Raw genomic sequence first — 24,586 nt, forward strand, 5'->3', positions numbered from 1 at the left:
GAATCGTGCAGCCTTCTTGACCGTGTCGAAGAGAGCAAGCGAGAGATCCTCTGTGTCCCGCCCACCGTCTCCATGTGATCATCACTCTAATGTACAAACTTCATGATTCAGCCGATCAGACATTGGCGAGCGTCTCATTTCAGCACGTGAATACATTCACATCAGCACGATCAATGAGAACTGCACTGCTATTTTGTCATGCCAAAAGGGACCAGAGCCTCACGTTTTGCTTCCAACCACCCTCTTGTCTCTCTCGCACCTTCTCCTTCTTTGACATCACCCCAACCAATCATCAACCTCGGGGGGGGGGTGGACGTGCCCTGCCGTTTACGTATCCTGTGGGGGGGGGCAGGATTTAGTCTGCCGGCTATGTTGTTTTTACATGGTCTTTTTATGGCCGGCTTTGTCAATGTAAAAACGTAGGAAAAGGTAACAGCGGGCAATCACAAACTGGAAAACAAACCTTAGACCCTACGTAGTTAACACAGCACCACCCCCGTGTGGTGACACAGAACAACTTAAGCTCACAGTTTCCCTACTCAACTTACCTCAAGATGTCTCCTACTTGTCCACGGACCTTGCTATACTATACATTCCTCTCTTCACCATGGGATTCCTCCATCTACCCCCACAAACGTAACACTACATATACTCGTGGGGTATGCATACACATTATATAAGCATATGAACCGTGCTTCCCCATTGTCTTGAGTCGCTCACCTGCATTTGATTTCTCATTTATTACTTACGAAATCTAAAGATTTCGTAAGTATATTGATGACTTCCGTTTCTGTTTGTTTGTTTATTATCTTGCCAAAACGAAGTTTTTGCAAGATATGTTAGTCAGCTTGAATGTTTTTTTTTGTTGTTTTTTTTTGTTTGTTTGTTTGTCTGTAATCACGTATAAAAAATTCTGCAGAGCACAGTTATCATTGGAAATTTTTGTAACTTCGCATATCAAAGGCCTATAGAGGTCCCTTTCAGTGTACCAAATTTTGAAGGTCAAGGTCAAAGGTCAAGGTCACTTTGGCGCAAATCAGGGGAGTCGACGAAACCCTTATTTTTTGAGTAATTTTGATCGGATCATCTTCAAACTTCATGGGAATATAGTTCATGGTCTGGCACTCAGCTGATTAATTTTTGGTGGCGATTGGCCTTGACCTTCATATGTTTTTTTTGTTGTTGTTTTTTTTTTTTTTTTGGTCTGTAATCACGTATACATCACTCTGCAGAGCACAGTTGTCATTGGAAATTTTTGTAACTTCGCATATCGGAGGCCTATAGAGGTCCCTTTCAGCGCATAAAATTTTGAAGGTCAAGGTCAAAGGTCAAGGTCACTTTGTCGCAAATCAGGGGACGTCAAAAAAAATCAGGGGACGAAGTTACAAAAAATGTCAAAAATCTGTGCTCCTTGAGGGGGTCTACGGGGATGGGGTTGAGCCCCCAAAATAGGTATTTGCTCTCTTCTCTGAAACTACACACAATTTCAATGAAACTTGACCACAACCTTCATCACCCATGATGTACTAAAGTTTGTTCATGGTATCACAGAAAAAAATATTTTGGGTCTCAGGGGTTCTGCGGTCAGTTTGAGTGACTGTTACTCCTGATCCAGGATATATATATATATATATATATATATATATATATATATATATATATATATATATATATATATATATATATATATATATATATATATATATATATATATATATATATGTATATGACTAGCAGGTACCCACGGATTTTTCACATTTTATAAATCTAAAAACAACATACCTTTACATTCACATTTTACAAAGTAGAAACACCCGCTCCCTTCGGGAGCAGTTTAGGCGTGGCCGGGGGAGGGGGGGGGGAAGAGTTGAACAGTGCAAATTTGTATCAGTAAAGGGTAGATACTTGACCAAGAACATACGGATGGATTGTAGTACAAAATGATGGGTTGCAGGTGAAAGGTGCGACAAGGTCCACCTGGATGTATTAAAGCTTAAAGGTAGAAATGGGAGAGAACATGAGGTGGGGGTGAGCAGAAGATGTGGAATCTTTCTTGGATGGGGTTAAAGAAGGAAATAATTTATTTTTGTTAATCGCCATGATTATAAATAAAAGTGACTGACATCATCTGTCTCTGTTGTTCCTCCAGAACCCTGGAAGAGAAAACAGAGATCGTTCAGATATTTATGAAACAAGAAACATAAATTCAAAGATTTTACTTGAAGCACTTATTATACAGAAGGATGTTGTTAAAGAAAACGAATAAATATTTTATACAATTGTTGCGCCACTCACGTGTTATGATCCATAAAAGGTACAAAAGATATTTGCATTTCATTTCGTGATTAGAGAATGATTTTTCACGATTATAACAAGATGAAAATATTCCTCTTTCCTCTTTATTTTTACATGAAATTCGTTAACCCTCCTCCCCCAACCCCAATCTCTCCTCCTTCCAAATTTCCAGTTTTCCCTCCTTTGAGTTACCTTCTTTATCCATCTTGTCCACCCAACACATCGTCTACTGCCCCCAATCCTCCCCCCACCATTGTTTGTCCAAGTCTCCATCTATCTTGTACTTCAACTTCACCGTTGGTGTGTTTCTGTCTCTCTCTCCCCCCTGTTCCTTTGGTCCTGTTTACATCCTGATCTGTTCAGTGTACTAACTCTTTCACGAGCATTGCCTCTATACAAATAAACAACGGTGCAGTACTTGGGTTCACATCAAGTCAAGGTTAACACACTGATATTAAAAGGTGCTCAGGTCATTCTTATCTCCTTTCTTTCACCTGGAGACCACCATCCCATGGATGGACATTAGGCCTGGTAAGCTGAGACATGACCCTTGATTCACTGGTCAGTGCCTTATGTGCATCACGCAGCACCCGGACTAGCTTGGGCTCAGATTAGATATTCTTCTTCCTCAATTCCTTTTCCTCAATGATAGGATTACAATGCCCCATGCATTTTTCCTCCATTTTCACCTTTTCCCCCTTCATTTGTCAGTAAACCTGTTGCCTTCTACCAGTTTCCCACTCCGTGAGGTGAGGTTTCAAAACAAAACAAGCTCTAAAACAAGTGGTGCCAGGTACAACAAATCCCGCCCATTTAAGGCATAAAGTCTTCGGACCCTACCGATCTTCACAAATATTCATTTTTCACTTTTGGAATGGGTAGGATTATAAGTGACAAATAGAATAAGGTTCACTATAAGCTTAGTTTGAAGTAAATCAGATCATTTTTGACGAAGTTATGAGCGAAAAACGATTTTGATCTTTTCGTGACCTTGACCTTTGATCCAATTGGACCCAAAAGTTAATGGGGTCATCCAAGGTTCATTGCCCACCTGTGGATTAAACTTGATAGTGTTTGCTGACAGACAGACAGACAGACAAACAAAGACAAACAAACCGGACGATTACAATATCCCGCTCCCTCCCTCCGGGGGGCGGGATAATAAGACTCAACACTTTGCCTTGAGTTATTTAACAATCATGTGGAAAAAAACATCACATTGTTTCTTTACAAGTTGACTTGTTTTCAAAAATACCACCAAATGTCTTGCTTTTCCATGAGCCTCTGTCTTGTAAAGACAAAAAAGTGTGCAAATATTTTGTGTAGTGTAAAGTGAGTCCAGCCTTATATCAGTTTGCCACACATTCAGAAAGTACTCCTCAGACATGATGAGAGTAAGTTCAAGCTCGTCAGTTACCTTTCCGAGCCGTCATCAAGTATTGGATGGAAACAACGAACAAGGGAGACGAAGAAATGGTCGAGCTTGTGCTATGTAGCAAACTGAAAATGGACACTCATGACTCATCAAATTGTGGACCTAAGTGAGCACAATGCTACGACATGTGGTGGAAGCTGCCCAACCAGGGTAACAGTTAAGTGATAGCATGAATTGTCGAACCAGATGTTTATCCATTGCAATGGGTCGCACACTGGGGACAATGGCGGTAAAACCCAGAATTAATTTATTTGTATGCCTTTAAACCTCCTTAAACCTGCATTTAAATTTAATTATATACTTGAGACTGGAAAACACAAATCGCCTTCGTAATACTTCCAAGAACCATGCTATACAGTATATCGATATATAGTTTAGAAGGTGTGGCATGAGTATTGGGGTGAAGAAGAGACTGCCAAATGGATATGATAATGCTAATTAACGCTGCATTCTATGGTAATCAATAAAGACTTCACCTCTGAAATTGTGACTCAATGTCATCTTATTTATTACAGTGTATAAGGGTGGTTGGTGTATAAGACTGCTTCAGTAGTGCTAAACTTTTGCATTTTTGAAACGATCTTTAAAATCATTATTTTATAAGAATTGAAGTACAGGAATTCGTGGGTTTCCCCTACATGAATTTACACAATCGCGATGAATTTATTGAGGCTCAAATAATCACAGGTTGACGAACTGTTGTCCACATTTATTCATCAAATTAGCATGGGCTGTCAACACAATAAACCTCCTTAAACCTTCCAAAATCATCATCACCACCATCTCCATCAACTTGTCTTTATCGTCACCATCAATATTGCCATCACATTATTGGATCAAGTTTATCATTATTAAAGGTAAGTTTTATGATCTTAATAACACAAGAAAATAAACTTTATTTTATGTTCTTAATACTGTTGGACCCCGTGAGTCGCAGATTCGCAATTTGCGGTTTATAAAATGCAATCTGCTTCGACATTCGTGGCCCTGTATATTCGCATATTCACATTTTTTTGTGGGCATATTCGCGGTTTTTCACAGGGTTTTTGATTTTTACTCATGAATCACTTACCGTCGAGAACCTATACCCCCCCCCCCTTTTTCCCCATTGAAACAATGCCCCGCTATTCGCAGAATTTTCCAGGAACATATCCCCCACGAATAGTAGGGTCCAACAGTGCAGGAAAAAAAGCCTGGTGTTGGCTTAACAGTTAAGGTGGCTGGCTTAAGATCTTGGGGTCTCATGTTTGAGTTCCTGTTATGCCATTAAATAACACCAGGTGGGTTGACTCAGCCTGTCATCCTTCCGAGGTTGGCAAAATGAGTATATACCAGCTTACTAGGAACAGGAAGCACTGTCTGCTTCCAGCAGTGATGCAGCCATAATAATGCAGGCTGCAAACAAAATAATAATAATAATAACTCGAGAAAAGAAATCTTATTTTATGTTCTTAATTGCTCTGTTATTCATGAAAATAAATGCCACAAAAACAATGCACAAACATGTTAATTAAGGGGACATCCATCCATCAATTGGAACCATACTCTGTACAGAGCATTGGTGCTGCCTAAGCAGTCTCCTTGGCTATTGGACACAATCCTGGACAAGTCGCCACTCCGACACAGGATACCAGCATGCTGGCACTCATTTTGTCGACCTTGGAAGGATGACAGGCAGAGTCAACCCCACCTAATATCAATTTAACAGCAGAGTGGGATTTGAATTCAGGATCCTAGGATCCCAAGCCTACCACCCTAACCATTTTTTTTGTATACATTGCCGGGGCTCGTATGAGAGCTAACACACAACACACAACAAGGGGGGCTGGAGACAAGAGGGGTGGGGGAGGGAAGGACAAGACAGAGGGGAACAGAGACATTCGGAGATCTGTGGAAGGGAGAGGGATGGGGCGGGGAACATGGGGTATACAAGATGGACACTGCAAGGACTTTCAGGAAGGAAAGCAGGGAATTTGAAGGAGGTGGGTTTGGGGTGGATTGAGGGGGGTATAAAGGATTGCGATTTTGGAGAGGGGAAGATAAGAGGTGGTGGTGAACAGCTGTTTTGAAGGCCTGGAGGGAAGAATTGGATTGAAGAGAGTGTGGGAGTTTATTCCATAGGTGGGGAGAAAGAGGAATGAAAGAGTGAAGGTGAGCAGTGATTCGTCATTTTGGCAGTTTTACCAGAAAGGGGTTGCTGGCGGACCTTGAGCATCCTGCAGAAATATGGCGGGGGGGGTGACATATCACAGACAGAGCAGGGAGAGCGAGACCAGAGAGGACACAGAAGTCAGAAAGATCACCGACCTGCCTGTGGTGAGAGAGTGAGTGGACCAAAGACTCAGCCTCATCGCTGGAGATATCAATGATCCTAAATGCCTTGGTTTCCACAGCGTGAAGCTGAGAAAAATGGGAGGCAGGAGCACCAGCCCAGAGGTGAGAGCAGTACTTCATCAGGCTGTGGACAAAAGTTTTGTATGTGGTCAGGGGCTCAGGTGGGCCGAGGAAGGACTGCACGATGGGGAATTCTTGGCGACTGACTTTGGAGGCCAGGTTGGAAATGTGACTTTCCCAGCAAAGATCATGGCAGATAATAGGACCCAGAACCTTGAATGAAAGGACTTCTTCCAGAGGATTGTTGAGAAAGTCTATGGGGTAGTTTTCTAAACGGTCCTTTCGGAGAGACACTGTGAGAGTATGAGATTTGTCAGGATTGAAAGACATGTTCCACGTGTTGTACCAGTTTGTGATTTTATCCAGATCTGCAGAGAGTGAAGAAGCTGCTGCTTGCCGGTCTGAGGGATGACAGATAGTACGGCAGAGGGTGGAGTCATCAGCAAAGAGATAAAGAGGATGAAGCCAACATCAGGGATTATTAAGGGTACAGTTTGGGAAAATTTTAAAGTTGAAGTCCCTAACCATATTTTCCCCATTACCCACTAAGCTTTGTGGATTTTCAAGAGCCTAACCCCGAGAATGGCAAAGCCCTCCTGTATATACATGAACACTATGTGGGGTATTGTGTTCTATGAACTCCCTAGTTTGTGAATGAATGAAATGGAAGACCAAGAAGGAACCCGAAGAAGTAAAGAGGAAAAATGGAGTCATCAGGAGGAACCTTAATAGGTTCTGTGATCTATGCTGTGCGTCACGCGATGTCTTGCTTGACACCTTTCCGACTGACACCTTTCCGATCTCGAGGAAAAGTGTTTTTTTTTTTTCGGTTTAATGTGCCATCTATAAAAGTTCACAAGTGCGAAATGTGGTGTTCTATTCTAAGTAAAATCCACATTTCACATTAAAATTGGGGCATCATCCTCCACACATGATGACATCAGCAGGAATGACCTCAAACCATTTATTTGGTCCCCACTGTTTTGATGGACTGGTACACAGCACAGATTACAAGCATATATTAGGAAACTGGCTGGTACCACAACTTGTTACTGTGAGAATAGCTAAAAGTGTCTGGTTTCAACAAGACGACACACTTGCTCATTTTGTATTGCATGTTCGGGACTATCTCAATGAAACATTCCCTCAACAATGGATTGGACACGGATCACCAACATCACCAGCTACCTCTGTCGAGCTCTATGACTGCATCTACGACTCCAGACAACTCTGTGGGGCTTCATCAAGGAGGAAGTGTCGACAAACCGGTACAGCATGATTGAAGAATTGCACCCTGCAGTTGTGGCCTCTTTCGCACAGGTGACTCCAAAAGATGTTTAAGAGGACTTGGTGATGAATTCATTCATGCAAGGAGAATCATGGTGTGCATCCAGATACAATGACTGATTAATTATTGTAAATACCGTATGACACAATAAAAGCTGCATATTAAAGGAGTTTCAGAAGGAATGCTTTATTGGGGAGTGGTAAAGCGACTTTCAGACCACCGTGTACAAAGACCCGGCATTGTTATTTTTTTAATCTCCTCATAATCGACTTATTGGCGCTTGATGAAAAGGTGGTAAGCTCAGAGTGCCCAAGTGGTACAGAAAAAGGCTGCTCTCCAGTCTAAACTGCCATTGACCCTTAAACCACTTGTGGAAGCTAAATCATTGGGGTCATTTATTTGGTCTTCAGCTCTCACTGCAGTCATCATCACACCATTTAAAGCCATTTTCTCTGAGCAGGGGTCAACTTTTTGCGGGCTCCAATCATGGTACCCTTTCTTGTGGCAATGTTTCAACGGCCGGATGCCCTTCCTGATGCCAACCCTTTAGTCGTCTTCGACCCTGCAGGGATAATTACCAGTATACTGGTGCTCATTTCACTGAGCTCGGAAGGATGACAGGCTAAGTCAACCCCCTGATGTTAATTCAGTGGCAAGCGGGGCTCGAACTAAGGACCCTGAGGATCCCAAGCCACCACCCTAACCACTAAGCCAACATCAGGCGACTAGCTCTCATTGCAGTGACGGCGATTATTTACATTGGAGCATTGGAGCTTGTACATATAGTAGGGGACTCAGAGCCCTAAACATTTGAAGGAGGTCACACAGCTTGCTATACTTTGTTTCTATATATTTTTAGGTAGGCATGTCTTTTGTTGTTTGAGTCTCGGATGAGACTCGGATGAGATTTGTTACCTGCATAGTCCGTGAGCGTCAGCTGCGGCTGTATGGACATGTGGCTCGTTTTCCTGACTCTGATCCTGCTCACCAGATTCTCTCAGCGAGGGAGTCTCATGAGTGGAGGAGGCCAGTGGGCCGACCACGTGCCTCATGGTTGCAGCAGGTTGACCATCATCTCAAGGAGATGGGGATGGGCCTGGCATCTGCCTGGGGGATGGCCAGACGGAGGCCCCTGGAGTACCGGCGGAAAGTGGACGCAGCGACGCGCTGTTCTGGCACATGCTCCCATACCTGACCTGACCTGGCATGTCCATTCCTCATAAGGTTTCAGAGGTCTGCTCATCAGACACTCTTGCGAACAATTTCTGTGGGTGGAAGTTTGAAGATACAAGATCACCTAAATGAGCCAAATAATTAGGGGTAGGGGAAACTAAATTGAGTTTTTTATGAAGTAATTGTGATGAAAGTCATGCATATTAGATATCATTGAGAAGTTGTTGGCCCACACTACAATTTGGCATTACTAAAATTTTGATGATGTCATCGATTATGTCACTAGTGGTCAAAAGGTCATAGATTTTGGATGCAAGTTAAAATCTGGGTATTAGTGATATTAAATATGGTGCTGTGACCAAACTAAGAGAGTCTGGGTACCACAAATGCTATTAATATTAATATAAGCCAACATATACCCAAAGTTTTTTTATATTATGAAAAATTGCATAAGTATTATAGTTTTCATATTAACCCCTCAAGTCCAATTCCCTCAACAATGGATTGTGCAAAATATGCAAAATAAGCAAAAAAAAGTCAAATTTCAGCTTTTTCTGAAAAATACAATGATGTTCTATTTTGAAGCTTGTGAAGCATTTGCATAGTCACAAATGGATATCGGAATGAATGTTTGTTCACCAGAAGTGTATATTAACCCATTCCTTCATTAACCCTTTGCCAGTTTCAGACATTTCAATAAAGCATACTCTCTTTCCTGAACTGGAGCTGAGTGATGCTGGAACTAAATACATTGAAAGGCCACAAGTATAAGAGTATCGGCCTACATTTATTAATCATAATGTTACAGCTAAGCCTTCATGTATTGTTGTCATTGCAAATATAAAAAAACAGTACCCTTGAACAGGCCACCATATATTTTTTTTTTAAACAAAGCACTCTTCAGTAATTGGAGGTAAATTGCTATTCATCTCTCCTTGGCATCATGTGTTCATTTCAGAAAAATTTCAATCCGACTTTAGTCCATTATTCAGAACCATACAATGGCAGGAAGAAATTAATATCAACCATAAGGTAAGTAGTTTTAAACAAGCATATGAATGAACTTAATTCGAGTCATAAATAGCACAGCTTTTGAAAAGGTGCCTGAAAAAAATGTAGGCCTGCATGCAGGTACACATACCCGTGTATGTGACATGGATGATGTCAGGAATAGCTACAGTGATGTACAGGCAAGAGAGCCAGCAGCTATATTGGTCATGTAGGTAGCATCCTTACAGACCTAGTACATGTTGTAGTATATAAATTATAATCTCATTTGATCTGTAACTCGATGGTATGGTGGCCCGTGAGGCCAATGATCACTTGTTTGTTGAATTAAGCACTGAACATTTATTATTTTTGCCCTCCAATACATAGTTTTTCAATAGTTGTATATTGATTCTTAACTCCTACATTTCACACATCTTCAGGTATATGTACCTTTGGTACATCTCAGCGACACAATGGAGCAAGGGGCTATTCGAATTGGTAAGAAAAGGAAGTCGCCAAGTGATGGGACAGATTATAATGCCTGTATAATTTGTCAAAAGAAGACATCGTGTACTCTTGAAAATGTCACAGAGAATGGTTATCCCTCATAACTGAATGCTTTATCCCATCGAATGGACAAGGTTGCTCGCTGTCTCCTAGATGATATCAGCAGTAAGGACATATTTCTCAAGAAACTTCCTAAGATTCACAGTTCGTGTCGAAGTACACACAATAATAAAAAAATGGTTGATAAAAAACAGCCTAAGGTCGAAACAAACATTGCAAATATGGATGAAGAACCCGTCTGCACATCTACTCGATTGAAATTTGACACAAAGTTAGATTTCAAAACGAACTCTTTTGTGTGTGGTAAAGTGAGAGACAAAAAAGGAGATCGCAAATTGATTTTGGTTGCCACAAAGGATAGACAGTTATTAATTTGGAATAAAGCGAATGAACTCAATGATGAACGAATGCTACATTTGATTCAAGGTTGTGACGTAGGCTGTGCGGACATGATTGCAAATGAATTTAGGTACCATAGGTTGTGTTTGAATAGTTTTATGAACAAACGCCCCACAGATATCAACACTACTGACACTTTGAGTGTCTATGAAAAAGGGTTTCAGTGGCTTATTTCTACTATTGAAGCAAAACTGCTCAGTGATTGTTGTATTTATTTTGTTTCGCAATTGCGTGATATGCTTTGTAGGTGGTTGGATGAGAAGCATGTGGAACATGCCATGTCATATCGTAGTGATACGCTTGTAAAACAATTTCAGAACCACTATGGTGAGCAATAGCACATTATGCAATAGCATAATGCAATAGCAATAGTCATGCAATAGCACATTACCTTGCATACAAATATCAAGGGGATATCACAGCAATGCTATTGACCATATACATACTGAGTGGGTGTGACACAGTCAGCTATCCCTTTTGTATTGGAAAAAAAAGTGACCTTTGAATGCACCGAGATACTTGGACCTCTCGCAGAATACGGAACCCATGGTAAAAGCTTATATGTATCTACAGAAGTTGTCTCTTCAGCTCGAAATTTCTTCTTAGCACTATATGGCAACAAGGAGTTTTCAGGCACATTAGATGAACTACGCTGCCACTTGTTTATGACAAAGAAAGGAGATATTTGTTCTCTACCACCCACAGAGGATGCATTCTTGCTGCATCTGCTCAGATCACTCCACCAAACCACAATATGCAAACGTGCACCACAGCCAGACCCAGAGCTTCCTGACCCTTGTAAATTTGGGAGGTCCAAAAAGAATGGCTGCCTGCTTGCCACACGAATGACGAAACCCTCAAAACCTGGAATAGTTCAAACTCATTGTAACTGCAAGAAAGGTAAATGCAAAGGACGCTGTTTATGTAGAATGGCCGGCTTGAAATGCACCATTGCCTGCAAGTGCTGCGGAGATCCACAGAATTGCGATCTAGCCTCAGAGGATGATGACTATTTGATATGAATATTTCAATCAGAACTACTATGATGAGCAGATTGGAAGTTAGTGTCACTGACATTTGGTCATTGGTTCCAAAAGGACAAAGAAATTGAATTGAATGTGAAGTTTTGACGACTGAATTACATTACACACTGAACCATTACCCAAACAATAAAAAGGGTTAATTTTAGCCATGAAAGGGTTAAATCGTATAGTAAATGCATATAAAGCCTTATTGTACTAATATTTGATGTTATTAAAGATGTTACTGTAAAAAAAAATGCAGTCTCTCGTCTTTCATAAAATCCACATTTTTCGACATTTTTGCTGATTTTGCACTTTTGTCAGAATGAGTTAATATGAAAACTATTGTACTTATGTAACTTTTATTAAAACCAAAAACTTAGTGTATATGTACTCTTATATTAATGGTGTTTGTGTTTTTCACTCTCTTTTGTTTTGGCCAGAACACTACATATTATATCACGATTTCCCATATTTTGACTTCTCGCAAAAATACGTGACCTTACTGATGACGTCATCAAAATAAAAAAATTATCAAAATTTAGCTTGACCCTAGCTCTTTCCAATGATACCTAATATGCATGTATTGCCACAAAATAAATGCATAAAAATCTCATTTCAGTTTCCCCTACCCCTAATTATTTGGCTCATTTAGGTGATCTCGTATCTTCAAACTTCCACCCACAGAAATTGTTCGCAAGAGTGTCTGATGAGCAGACCTCTGAAACCTTATGAGGAATGGACATACCTACCTAAAAATATATAGAAATAAAGTATCGCAAGAAGTGTGACCTCCAACCCTTATTTTGCATGCTATGGCAGTCTGGGTCCCCTACTAATACATCACATGTAGAACAAAGGCATTAGTAGATGTCAGTGTACTTTTATGTAAATTACAAGAAAACGAGTAAAGAATGAACATATGTGTTACATGGGATTTTAGTCTGGGATCCAAGCATGGCACCCCATGTTAGTTGACAATGTTCCCCCTGGTGAAGGATTCTGTGCCAAATGAAACACGAGTTTCTACCCCGACTCATGGATTTACTCTGCATCACCTGCGATGGCACGAGAATGATACAAACTGCTCAGGTTATCAAATATATTTTCCTTCATTATCCTGATTTCTCTGTACAATTGATTTTACCCGATTAAAGTTGTTTTATTTCTTCATTTTGCAGCAGCATCCGAAATTTGAGTGTGAGGAGTTATTAGCCACTGCCTTTGTTTTTCATATTAACCAAAAAGGCTTCACAACTGATTATTAAACAGCATTTCCAAATGACCAAACATTGTCCGTGTTACATGAGAAAAAGAAAAAGGGTTAGAAAACAATCAAAATTAACTTACCTTTGCTTTCTTCAAGAGGTAGCACCACACTGCCACTCCAGTAATATCACAAAAGTGACACCACCAATGATCCAACCAGAAAATACTTTTTTGTGTTTTTCTTCTGAACCTGCAAAGTGAAACCCCCGTTTGTAACAATCATTTCACAGATAAATGTTAAACTGTTTGCAGTATTTAGAAAACGTTTTAGTTTATAACAAATTTTGACCATTTAGAAGGGGTTATTAATTATTTCTTTTTCACCAGTGTTTCCTCCAATTCCCATGAAACTCCAATCTTGGAATACTGACCAGTCCGAAGGGACACAAAATGTGATTTTCCTCGAAAATGATTATTGTTGAAAATACAATGAAAATATTCAGATGTTTATTTTTTGTATATATTGTCAAGGCTCGTATGAGAATGAACACACAATGCGCAAGGGGGCAGGAGAGGGAAGGACACAAGAGTAGGGAACAGAGACATTAGATCTGTGGAAGGGAGAGGGATGGGGCAGGGAACATGGGGAATACAAGATGGACATTACATAGTCTGTCTGCCGAATGAGGTGACCTCAAAGTCTCTGATAAAGTTTTTTTCTTTGTGGATTATTGTAGTATAGGGTCTAAGTTAACATCCTAGCGTGGGTGTGAAACTCTCACCAATGGGCATTTTGAGAAATCCAAAATGGCGGCCAAAATGGCTTCCGCTTTTACAAATACTACTATGGTACCCTCAAAATTATGCTAGAGAGACATATAATACATCAAAATAGGGGTTTTAGAGGATGCTCAATTCAGAAATTTAGCCTAGAAAACTGGGTATTTGTTCTTTTTTGAGTTATTGGCGATTTTAGGAAGAAAATACTTGCGTGGAGAGGCCCATGGTGTCCAACACAAAATGTCATATGACTTCACTAAAATGACAGCAACTACATATATTATAGTAGGCCTACATAAGCCCCGTTTCTTCTTTGTAATTTGTTGCAGAAAAAAATTTCCTGCTATTTACAGGCATAATATGTGTCAAGAAGCACTGCATCAGTCAGGGCACTTTGACGCCGTTTTGCTGAAAATTATCTGAATTGTGGAAATCCATCTGCTTCACGATTTTCAAAACTGATTTTGTAACAGAGAACAATTTTTCAGGTCTTTCTGCATGATGGTGGTGGTGATGGTGCTTTTTAGAAGTAGATGCATGTGCATGTGTGTGTAGATAAGAACAAAGGCTTCAAGTTTTGACGTGTGAGCAGAGACGTAAGTGCTTCAGAATTTTGAATAAAAAAATATATATATATATATATATATATATATATATATATATATATATATATATATATATATATATATATATATATATATATATATATATATAGTTACGGTTGTGGAAATTCACATTATACCATAAAGGGTCCTCAGGTGAGATATATCGGTAAGTTCATGTGTAGTTATCCCAAACCCGTTGTATAGAGGGAATATATGTGATCCATTCGGGCTGCGATGCTTAAGTTAGGCGTTTTTCTTTGGCTATTGTTAATTTGGTGCAAGAACAACAACGAACATCGCCACAACCAACATCTCACGATCACGCCATTCACTACACGACGCCACCTTCCACAACTACGCTATCACATCTTCGCCACTCGCCATTCAACGAGCACCGTGCGGGCGCGTGCAAGAACAAAAACCAACAACGCCTGTGGGGTTTTCCCGCCTAATTTCCCCGCCTGATGCTTCCGCCTGAATCCCCCCCACCACGCTTGGTGTGAAGGGGAGGGGTGCGACAGTTCGCTCCCGATTGGTGGATGCACGGCGTGAGGAGGTCGGAGTGGGGGCAAGCCCCCCTTCGAGAGCTTTCTGGAAACGCCTCGAAGGGAGGTGTAGACAGAAATGGGGCGGGGCAACGGGGCGGAGCCGGCCCCTACAAAAGGCGTGGGCGTGGAGAGGCTCGCGTGCGAGGAGGCTCTTGGTTCGTTCAAGCTATTGACAAAAGGCGTGGACGTGAAGGTCGACGAGAACGTCGTTCCCTTTCCTATTCCCTTGTCCCTGAAGGGGAATTGTGGAGAGTTGTGGTGACCGTCCCTGGTCGGAGGTTCTGTTCGTTCGTCCGAGCTGTCAAGTGGACCACACGAGCGACGCGCGGCACGAGCTCCGGACCACGCTGGAGTTACGGTCGCTAAGGACTCGACGCGCTCAGGGAAGTCGCGACTTCCATTTCTTTTGGGTTTTGTGTAAATGTGTGTGTGTGTGGCGCCAGTCTTGAAAAGTAGAACTGTTTAAGTGTTGTAATAATTATATTCGGTTGTGGCTCTGCATTGTGTCCTGGCTTATGTGCATCACTGTATGGCTGTGAATACGTGCTTGTCTGTGTGTGTGTAATAAAGTGTGCTTGTCCAATTGTTCCCCGTCTTGCTGCGTCCTTTCCTTTGTTGAATCTCCATCTTGCATCACGTAAGGGATTAATAGTGGGTTTTAAAACACACGGTAATTTATCAGAACCGTCAAGGCCGACGATAACTCCGCTCGGTTATCCCTGTAATACGGAACGAACCGCTTAAGCGGTTCGTGTCCGGAGTCGGCCTGTGGTGTGGTCCCATCCCTCAACAGATTACCCGCGCAGGTACTTAGGTATATCGACATTCGGCGAATCACCCTATTTCGCGCGGGTAGACTGCGGATTGGGTGGTGGTGGGGTTAAACCCCCACCTGTGACTGGTTTCTGGCAGTAGTCCCAGGAGGGTCACGACTGAATTGTCCGTCCGGTGGGCGACGCGGTCGCGATTCGAGTTCTGCGGCCGATCGCACGCCGGCGGGCGCGAATTCGTAACACTGGTGTCAGGAGTGCGATACGAACTCATCCCCCTCCTCGCAACATGGGTGTCTGGGAGTGAGATTCAAATCCACCTCAGTCTCCAGCTAAATCCATGGGAATCGGTTCAGGGGTGAGTGGAGCGACCCCCGATTCCCTCCAAATTACGAGCGAGTTAAATTTAATCTGCTTACGTGAAATAAGATGGCGTTTCAAAGCGACCGGGTGCCGGGGGTAGAAATGTATATGTGTCGTAATGTAGGATCCATGGCCCAGGACGGTACTTGTAATTACAATCCGTGGGGAAGCTCAACCCCATATTCTGAGCACGGACTTTACCGGCAAACTGAGTCGCATAATGGCGGCGGGATCGCACCTCAGCGCAGCACGGAGTGAGCGGCTATTTATGGCGCGGCGAATGGCGCGACACGAGGCGAGCGCTCCCAACAGCCGTTTCAAACCACGTGGGCATGGCAGGCGAGGCAGGCGGACATTGGCGGGCTTCGGAAACAATTGGAGGAAGAATGGAAAACCGAGCTCGAAAAGAAACAAAAGGAGCACGAATTGGAAGTAAAACAACTAATGGAAAAAATATTGGAGGCTGAAAAGAATGGAGAAATGAGGGAGGAAGGAGAAAGGAAAACAAAGCTAGAAAAGGAAAAACGCAAACAAGATTAAGCGGTTCGTGTCCGGAGTCGGCCTGTGGTGTGGTCCCATCCCTCAACAGATTACCCGCGCAGGTACTTAGGTATATCGACATTCGGCACTGTGACTGGTTTCTGGCAGTAGTCCCAGGAGGGTCACGACTGAATTGTCCGTCCGGTGGGCGACGCGGTCGCGATTCGAGTTCTGCGGCCGATCGCACGCCGGCGGGCGCACTGCTGATTCCACACGTGATAAAGCTGAATGTCTAAACTCGGTGTTTGCAGCTAAATCTTGTGTCCCAAACCCATCACTATCTCTACCCACTTTACCCAGTCGCACCCAACTGTCCCTGGACTCTGTATCCTTTTCTCCTGACAAGGTGGAGAGCTTGCTTTCAAACCTCGAGTCAGATTCTGCAACCGGTCCAGACGGCATCAGCCCACGTGTCCTCAAAGCCTGCTCTTCTGCTCTTGCTCACCCTCTCTCTGTTCTATTCACCCTCTCATTTTCCCAAGGTCATCTGCCATCTGCTTGGAAATCTGCTAACATCACTGCCCTGCATAAAAGGTGCAAAAACAGATCCCTGTAACTATAGACCAATCAGCCTTCTCTCCCAATCATCAGCAAGGTTATGGAATCCATCATCGCTTCAGACATGAAATCCTTCCTCTTCTCCAATGGCTTGATTTCCAATCATCAATTTGGTTTCAGACCAGGTCACTCTACCCTAGATATGCTGCTACTGCTCTCCCATCAATGGATGGAGGTCCTCAATGCCAGACAGGAAATCCGAGCCGTATCCCTGGACATATCATGTGCTTTTGACACAGTCTGGCACCCTGCCCTACTCACCAAACTCTCTGCCCATGGTATTCAAGGCCATCTCCACTCATGGCTCGCAGACTTCCTCTCCTGTCGCAGTCAACGTGTGGCCCTAAATGGAGTTCTTTCATCCCCCTCTTCCTGTGCAGGCTGGAGTTCCTCAAGGTAGCGTTCTGGGCCCTGTTCTTTTCTGGTTTTCATCAATGATCTCTCGGACTCTCTGGAAAATCCTCTATTTCTCTTTGCCGATGACTCAACCCTCTGCCGTACCATCTGTCATCCCTCAGCCCGGCAAGCAGCAGCTTCTTCGCTCACTGCAGATCTGGATAAAATCACAAACTGGTCCAACACGTGGAACATGTCTTTCAATCCAGACAAATCTCACACTCTCACTATGTCTCTTCGAAAGGACCGTTTACAAAACCCCCCATCCACTTTCCCAACAATCCTCTGGAAGAAGTCTTTCTTTCAAGCTTCTGGGTCTCACTATCTGCCATGACCTTTCCTGGGAAAGTCACATTTCCAACCTTGCCTCAAAAGCCAGTCGCCGACTGGGAATCCTCCGTCGTGCAAAGTCCTTCCTCGGCCCTCTTGAGCTCCTGACCACTTACAAAGCTTTTGTCCGTAGCCTGATGGAGTACTGCTCTCCCTCTGGGCTGGTGCTCCTGCCTCCCACCTTTCTCGACTTCACGCTGTCGAAACCAGGGCTTTTAAGATCATTGGCATCTCCCGCAATGAAGCTGAGTCTTTGGGCCTCTCACTCAATCACCGCAGGTTGGTCGGTGGTCTTTCTGTCTTCTACCGACTCCTCTCCAGCCTTGCCCCCTGCTCTCTCTGCGATTTGTCCCAACCACATTTCCACAGGGCGCTCAAGGTCCGCCAACAACCCCTTCTGGTAAAACTACCAAAATCACGAATCACTGCTCATCTTCACTCTTTCATTCCTCTTTTTCCCGCCTTTGGAATAAACTTCCTCACTCTATTCTTTCCCATTCTTCCCTTCAGGCTTTCAAAACAGCTGTTCACCACCACCTCTTATCTTCCCCCATCCAAATCCTCGATCTTTTCTACCCCCGATAATCCACCCAAGCCCACCTCCTTCAATTCCCCTGCTTTCCTTCCTGAAAGTCCCTGTAATGTCCATCTTCTCTTCGCCATGTTCCCCGTCCCATCCCCATCCCTCTCCCTTCCACAGTTCACCTGTGTCTGTTCCCCAATGTTTTGTCCCTTCCACTCCCGCCCCTCTTGTCACATGCCTCCTTGCTGTGAGTTGTGTGTTAGCTCTCATACGAGCCTCGACCAAGGTATACAAAAAAAATAAAAAATAAAAAAAAAAAAAAAAAAAAAAAAAGATGGGGAATTGAGACAGCTGAAGGAAGAGGTAAGAAAAGGCATTCGGGAAAGAGAAAGCCTAGAAGGGACGATATAAATAAAAGAGAAACGCGTGGAAGGCCAAGAGAGATACGGAAATAAAATGGACGAATTGAGGAAGGAAGCACGCAAAAGAGGTGTGGAGATGAGCAGGAGAATGAATGAAATGAGGAACAAGAAAGACAGTGAGTTACAAGAACACCAAAACAAAGAGAGAGAATTACAAAACGAGTTGAGGATGGTGAAAGAAGAAAGAACGATGGCAGAGAATGAAACGTTAAGGAACCACACTGTACAGATCGAACAGCTCGAAGCCAAGGCTAGATTAAAGAATGAGATACAAGAAGGAGTAATGAAAGAAGAACGAATGAGACAGAAGAAGAGATTGCAGAATGAGGAGCATGAGAGACAGTGGAATAGAAAACAAAAAGAGTATGAATTTGAAACTGAACGACAAAAGGAAAAGAATAGGTTAGAGTATGAGGAGAAAGTGAAGGAGCAAGGAATGAAGCAGGAAGGAGAAATCAGTCAATTTAAGGAGACAACGAGATTGGAGAAGGAAGAACGAGAGGAACAGTGGAATAGAAAACAACAAGAACATGAATTTGAGGTTAACCAATTGAAGAAAACTATGAGATTGGAAAATGAGGGACAGGGGGTGAAAGAAATTGAAAAGGAAAGACAAGAACAATTAAAGAAGAAAGCAAGGTTGAAGTATGCAGAGATAATGAGAGAGCAACGACTGAAACAGGAAAAAGAAATTAACCAATTGAAGGAAACTATGAGGTTGGAGAATGAGGGACATAGAGAACATTGTACTTTACGGTAATTCCACATATCGACGGTCCCCTGTGCCAGTGCGCATGCGCAGCCTGACCCGGAGCCAGGGATGTTGTGGGTGTTTCAACCTGTTCAATACTTGTTTGATTATTGTCGTTCCACGCTAATAATGTGGTCGAACAAATTGAACTCTGTTCTTATTTATAATCAAACAGCTTGATGCAGTCGAGTAAAGATCGTCGGTGCTGAGGAGGACACGACTGGGTGAAAACGGACCACGAGAACGTCGACAGTGAGTTTGGATTTCTCGGGTACTGTACCCAATCTTCGCCCCCAGGACACTGTACACACGTGTGCATCACCGAAAATAGAACGTTTACTCCAGAATAACTGTTCCTATGGCGCCGGTGGAAGCAGAGTGCCCGATCGAAGGTTGTGACTATATGGCTACACACGCAGAGGCGGCAGTGGTGGCCGCCATGTTGAGTATACACGCCACTGTGCACGTCGCCGCCCCCAGGGCGGCGAGCTCGAATGCCAAGATGGAGAAACTCAAGCGTCCCTCCATAGCACTGGCCGGAACGGGCGAGGCCTGGTCGTACTTCATAACCCGCTGGGGCGAATACAAAACAGGTACTAAGCTTGTCGGACCTGACATAGTCGCGCAGCTACTGGAGTGCTGTGAGGAGGAGCTGAGAAAGGACCTCACTCGCGCGGCGGGTCGGAGCCTCGTGGGCAGCGATGAAGAAGACGTCCTCGCCGCCATGAAGGCGCTCTCCGTCCGGACGGAGAACACGATGGTAGCTCGAGTGGCCCTGTCTAACATGCGGCAGGGACACGAGGAGCCCGTCCGGTCGTTCCACGCCCGCATCAAGGGGCAGGCGGACACGTGCAAGTATGAAATGAAGTGCACCAAGGCAGGGTGCGATCAGGTCAACGACTTCACCAAAGAGATATTGCGCAACGTGGTTGCCCGTGGCATCGCGGACCAAGCAATACAACTTGACCTACTCGGTGAGAAGAACCAGGACATGCCATTAAAGGACATGATAGAGTATATCGAGGCCAAAGAGTCTGGAAAACGCTCGGCATCGCGCCTGCTTGACACTCAGAGCACGGACGCGATCAGTAGTTCGTATCGGCGGGGAAAGCGACAGGACGTCCGCGCCAGAGTAGGAGCCAGGCCGGAAAAACGGAAGGCCAAGCCCGAAGGAGTATGCATCTACTGCGGCGAGGTGGGCCACGGCAAAACGCCTCAATGGCGCGCCAGACGCACCGAGTGCCCCGGATACGGTAAAAAGTGCCGGAAGTGTGACCGCCAGAATCACCTCGACAAGGCGTGCCTGGGCGGCCGATCGGCAAGACCCCCATCTAAGGAGACCGACGGGATGTACGACGAGCAGACGGCAGCCTTCGTCGAGCTATGCACGGTCACCATGGCCAGCACAGAGGACGAAATGCGCACGCTTCCCCTCGCTCACCACCTGTACGATGATATGTGCGATAAGTGGATGAAACGCATATCCAACCCGCAGCCATACGTCAACCTCACTCTCACCAACAAGCGCGAGGATTACAAAGCGCTGGGTTTTAACCTCCTGAAACACACCCGCGCGGTAACCCTACCCGCTATGGCAGACACGGGGTGCCAGAGCTGCCTGATCGGCATTAAAGTCGTCCAACAAATGGGCCTGAGTACCGAGGACCTCATACCTGTATCCATGACCATGAAGGCCGCAAACAACAGAGGAATTCGTATCCTCGGAGCCGTGGTAGTCAGATTCGCCGGTAACAGTGATGACGCTCGGAGATTGGAGACACGCCAAATCGCGTATGTGACGGACTCTTCAGACCGCATCTTCCTCTCCCGCGCGGCCTGCATGGACCTGGGAATGATCTCGGACAGATTCCCGACACTCGGAGAGGTGAATCTGACAACCTCGGAATTGTGCGACTGCCCGCGACGCGCGGAGCCGCCGACCAAGCCGACCGCACTCCCCATGCCAGCGACCGAGGCCAACAGAGAGGCACTACAGTCACATTTACTCAGGATGTATGCTCAGAGCACATTCAACACGTGCCCACACCAGCCACTACCGAGAATGACCGGCCCGCCACTACGTCTTATGCTCAGTGAGAACGCGACACCGGTTGCCCATCACACTCCCATCTCCGTGGCCATACATTGGCAAGATGAGGTAAAAGCAGGCCTCGACCAGGACGTTCGGCTCGGCGTGTTGGAGGAAGTACCCGTCGGCACGCCGGTGACATGGTGTCACCGCATGGTAATTTGCGCGAAAAAGAATGGCAAGCCGCGACGCACCGTCGACTTTCAGGCCTTGAACAAGCATGCGTTCCGCGAGACCCACCACACCCAATCCCCGTTCCACCATGCGAGACGTGTACCTAACGGGAAGCGCAAGACAGTATTCGACGCATGGAACGGTTACCATAGCGTCCGCCTACACGAGGACGACCGCCACAAGACGACCTTCATCACTCCATGGGGGCGCTACCGGTACCTATCTGCCCCACAAGGGTATATGGCATCGGGGGACGGTTACTCACGACGATACGATGAGATCGTCGCGGACATTGGTAACAAGACCAAGTGCGTAGATGACACGCTCCTATGGTCAGACACGATTGAGGGGAGCTACTTCCAGGCGGTCCAATGGCTGGATATATGCGGCCGGAATGGAATCATCCTCAACCCGGAGAAGTTTGTCTTCAGCGCACCCACGGTGGACTTCGCGGGCTTCACCATCACCATGACCGACGTGCGACCGTGCAGCCGCTACCTGGAAGCAATCCACGATTTCCCACAACCGCGTAACATCACCGACGTCAGATCGTGGTTCGGGCTTGTCAACCAGGTGGCATACGCCTTTAGTATGGCCGAACTAATGCAGCCATTCCGGAAGCTCCTGAAAAGTGGAGAACGCTTCCAGTGGTCCATGGAGTTAGAGGACATATTCCGCGAGTCGAAAGACGTGATCGTACAAGAAATCGAACACGGTGTCCGCATATTTGACAAAACTAAGCCAACATGCATCGCCACGGACTGGTCGAAGGAGGGAATCGGATTCTGGTTGCTTCAAAAGCACTGCCGATGCGTGCCAGTTAGACCATTCTGCTGCACTGATGGATGGAAAATAACCCTGGTCGGCAGCAGATTTACACACGCGGCAGAATCCAGATACGCGCCCATAGAGGGCGAGGCTCTCGCAGTCGCGGACGCCTTGGACAAAGCGCGCTACTTCGTACTGGGCTGCGAGAACCTGATCGTTGCGGTAGACCACAAACCACTGCTGAAACTCCTTTCGGACAGAGCACTTGACGACATACCCAACCCCCGCCTCAGGAACCTCAAGGAGAAGACCCTGCGTTATCGCTTCCGCATCATACATATCCCGGGCATGAAGAACAAGGCGGCAGATGCCATGTCGCGCAGGCCAGTTGGCACCACGCGACCTCCACTCATGAACCTTCCAGATGACAATGCCACCATAGCGACCCACCTCCAACCAAGCACGCACACCGACGTCCTGTCCCTCCTACGCCAAACTGAGCCGGAGTATGACGACGACGTCGAGGACAACCTGGCATGGTGTGCCGCGGGCCTCGAATCATTGCGATCAGTAACATGGGATCGCGTCAGGGAAGCCACCAGCAGCGATGGCGATATGCACATATTGGAGGGAATGACAATGAACGGCATCCCCGACTCAAAAATCGAGATGCCAGAGACAATTCGCGACTATCACCAGTACCGCGAGAACATTACATCGACAGATGGAGTGATCCTATACAAGGACCGAGTAGTCATACCACCCTCACTCCGCGGCGATGTGCTGAGCGCCCTACACGCTGCCCACCAGGGCGTATCAATGATGACCGCCCGCGCAGAATCCTCTGTATTCTGGCCAGGCATGTCGGCCGACATCAGCGCCACTCGGAAAAACTGCGAACACTGCCACCGGATGGCACCATCACAGCCTGGAGCGCCACCAACTCCACCTATTCCGGTCGTTTACCCCTTTCAGGCAGTGTGCTCGGACTTCTTTGTACACAGGGGTGCACACTACCTTGTGACAGTGGACAGATACTCGAACTGGCCGATCATCTCAAAGTCGACGGGTGGCGCCGCCGGACTCATAAACCACTTACGTCGCGCCTTCGTGACGTACGGGACACCAGAAGAGCTCGCGTCGGATGGGGGACCGGAGTTCACCTCCACCGAGACCAGGTCATTCCTGCACAGATGGGGCGTACACCACCGCTTGTCATCGGTGGCCTTCCCTCACAGCAACTGTCGCGCGGAGATTGGAGTTAAGACAATGAAACGACTTATCACGGACAACACCAGCCCGCAGGGAGAACTTGACACTGATGCTGTGCAGAGAGCGATACTACAATATCGTAACACGCCTGACCCTGACACGAAGATCTCCCCGGCAATGTGTGTCTTCGGCCGCCCGATACGCGATTTCATCCCAATTATCCCCGGGAAGTACAGACCGCACGACACTTGGCATGAGACCCTGAAAGCGAGGGAGGAGGCCCTCCGCAAACGTCATATCCGCACAGCCGACACCTGGGCAGAACACACCAAACGCCTTCCGCCACTTGCTGTAGGGGACCAAGTCCGCGTACAGAACCAGACAGGATTCCACCCAAAAAAATGGGACAAGACAGGCAGTATCGTGGAGGTACGCTAACACGACCAATACGTGATCAAGATCGACGACTCGGGCAGAGTCACACTTCGGAACAGGAAATTCCTGCGCAAGTTTAGCCCAGTTCGCAATGACCAGCTGCCACCCCGGTCTATCTATGATGATCTAGCAACCCGCATCACTGTACCTGCACCCGTTGTAACACCGCAACTGCCTGACCTCGACAGCGAACCCGTGACATCTGCGACGCCAACGGGGCCCACGCCGGCACTGACGTCAGTATGCACACCCCGGCGCAAGACGACACCCGTTTCAGACACGCCAGCAGCACCAGGACGAGGCACACCGAGGCGCGCGATCCTTCAGACGCCACCATCGGCCCCTGAAACCCCGACAGCCCCATCCCCACTGGGGCCCGATGTGACACCACCAGCACCAGCGATAGGTCAACGCCGATCCACCAGAGCGACCAGCGTGCCTGCCTGGCACAAGGACTACTCCATGGAATAGTCACACGATGGGCGATATAAACTTTTGTTCATTCATTAAACTTAATATTTTCTCAGCCTTTATCTATTAACATAATAAA

General features: G+C 45.6%; 1 long non-coding RNA gene across 1 annotated transcript; it reads right to left on the reverse strand.

Annotated features, from left to right (window-relative positions):
• Positions 1 to 1,740: 1,740 nt before the first annotated feature.
• LOC147010696 (uncharacterized) lies at positions 1,741 to 24,586 on the reverse strand. Its single transcript, XR_015052302.1, has 3 exons — positions 24,185 to 24,586; positions 12,914 to 13,022; positions 1,741 to 2,153 (listed from the first exon to the last, which is right to left on the reverse strand). It is a non-coding gene; the product is annotated as an uncharacterized LOC147010696 (long non-coding RNA).

Source organism: Eptatretus burgeri, chromosome 16 (genome assembly GCF_056783735.1).
Source record: "Eptatretus burgeri isolate ZD-2024b chromosome 16, Ebu_testis_v1, whole genome shotgun sequence".
In the NCBI taxonomy this organism is placed as follows: domain Eukaryota; kingdom Metazoa; phylum Chordata; class Myxini; order Myxiniformes; family Myxinidae; genus Eptatretus; species Eptatretus burgeri.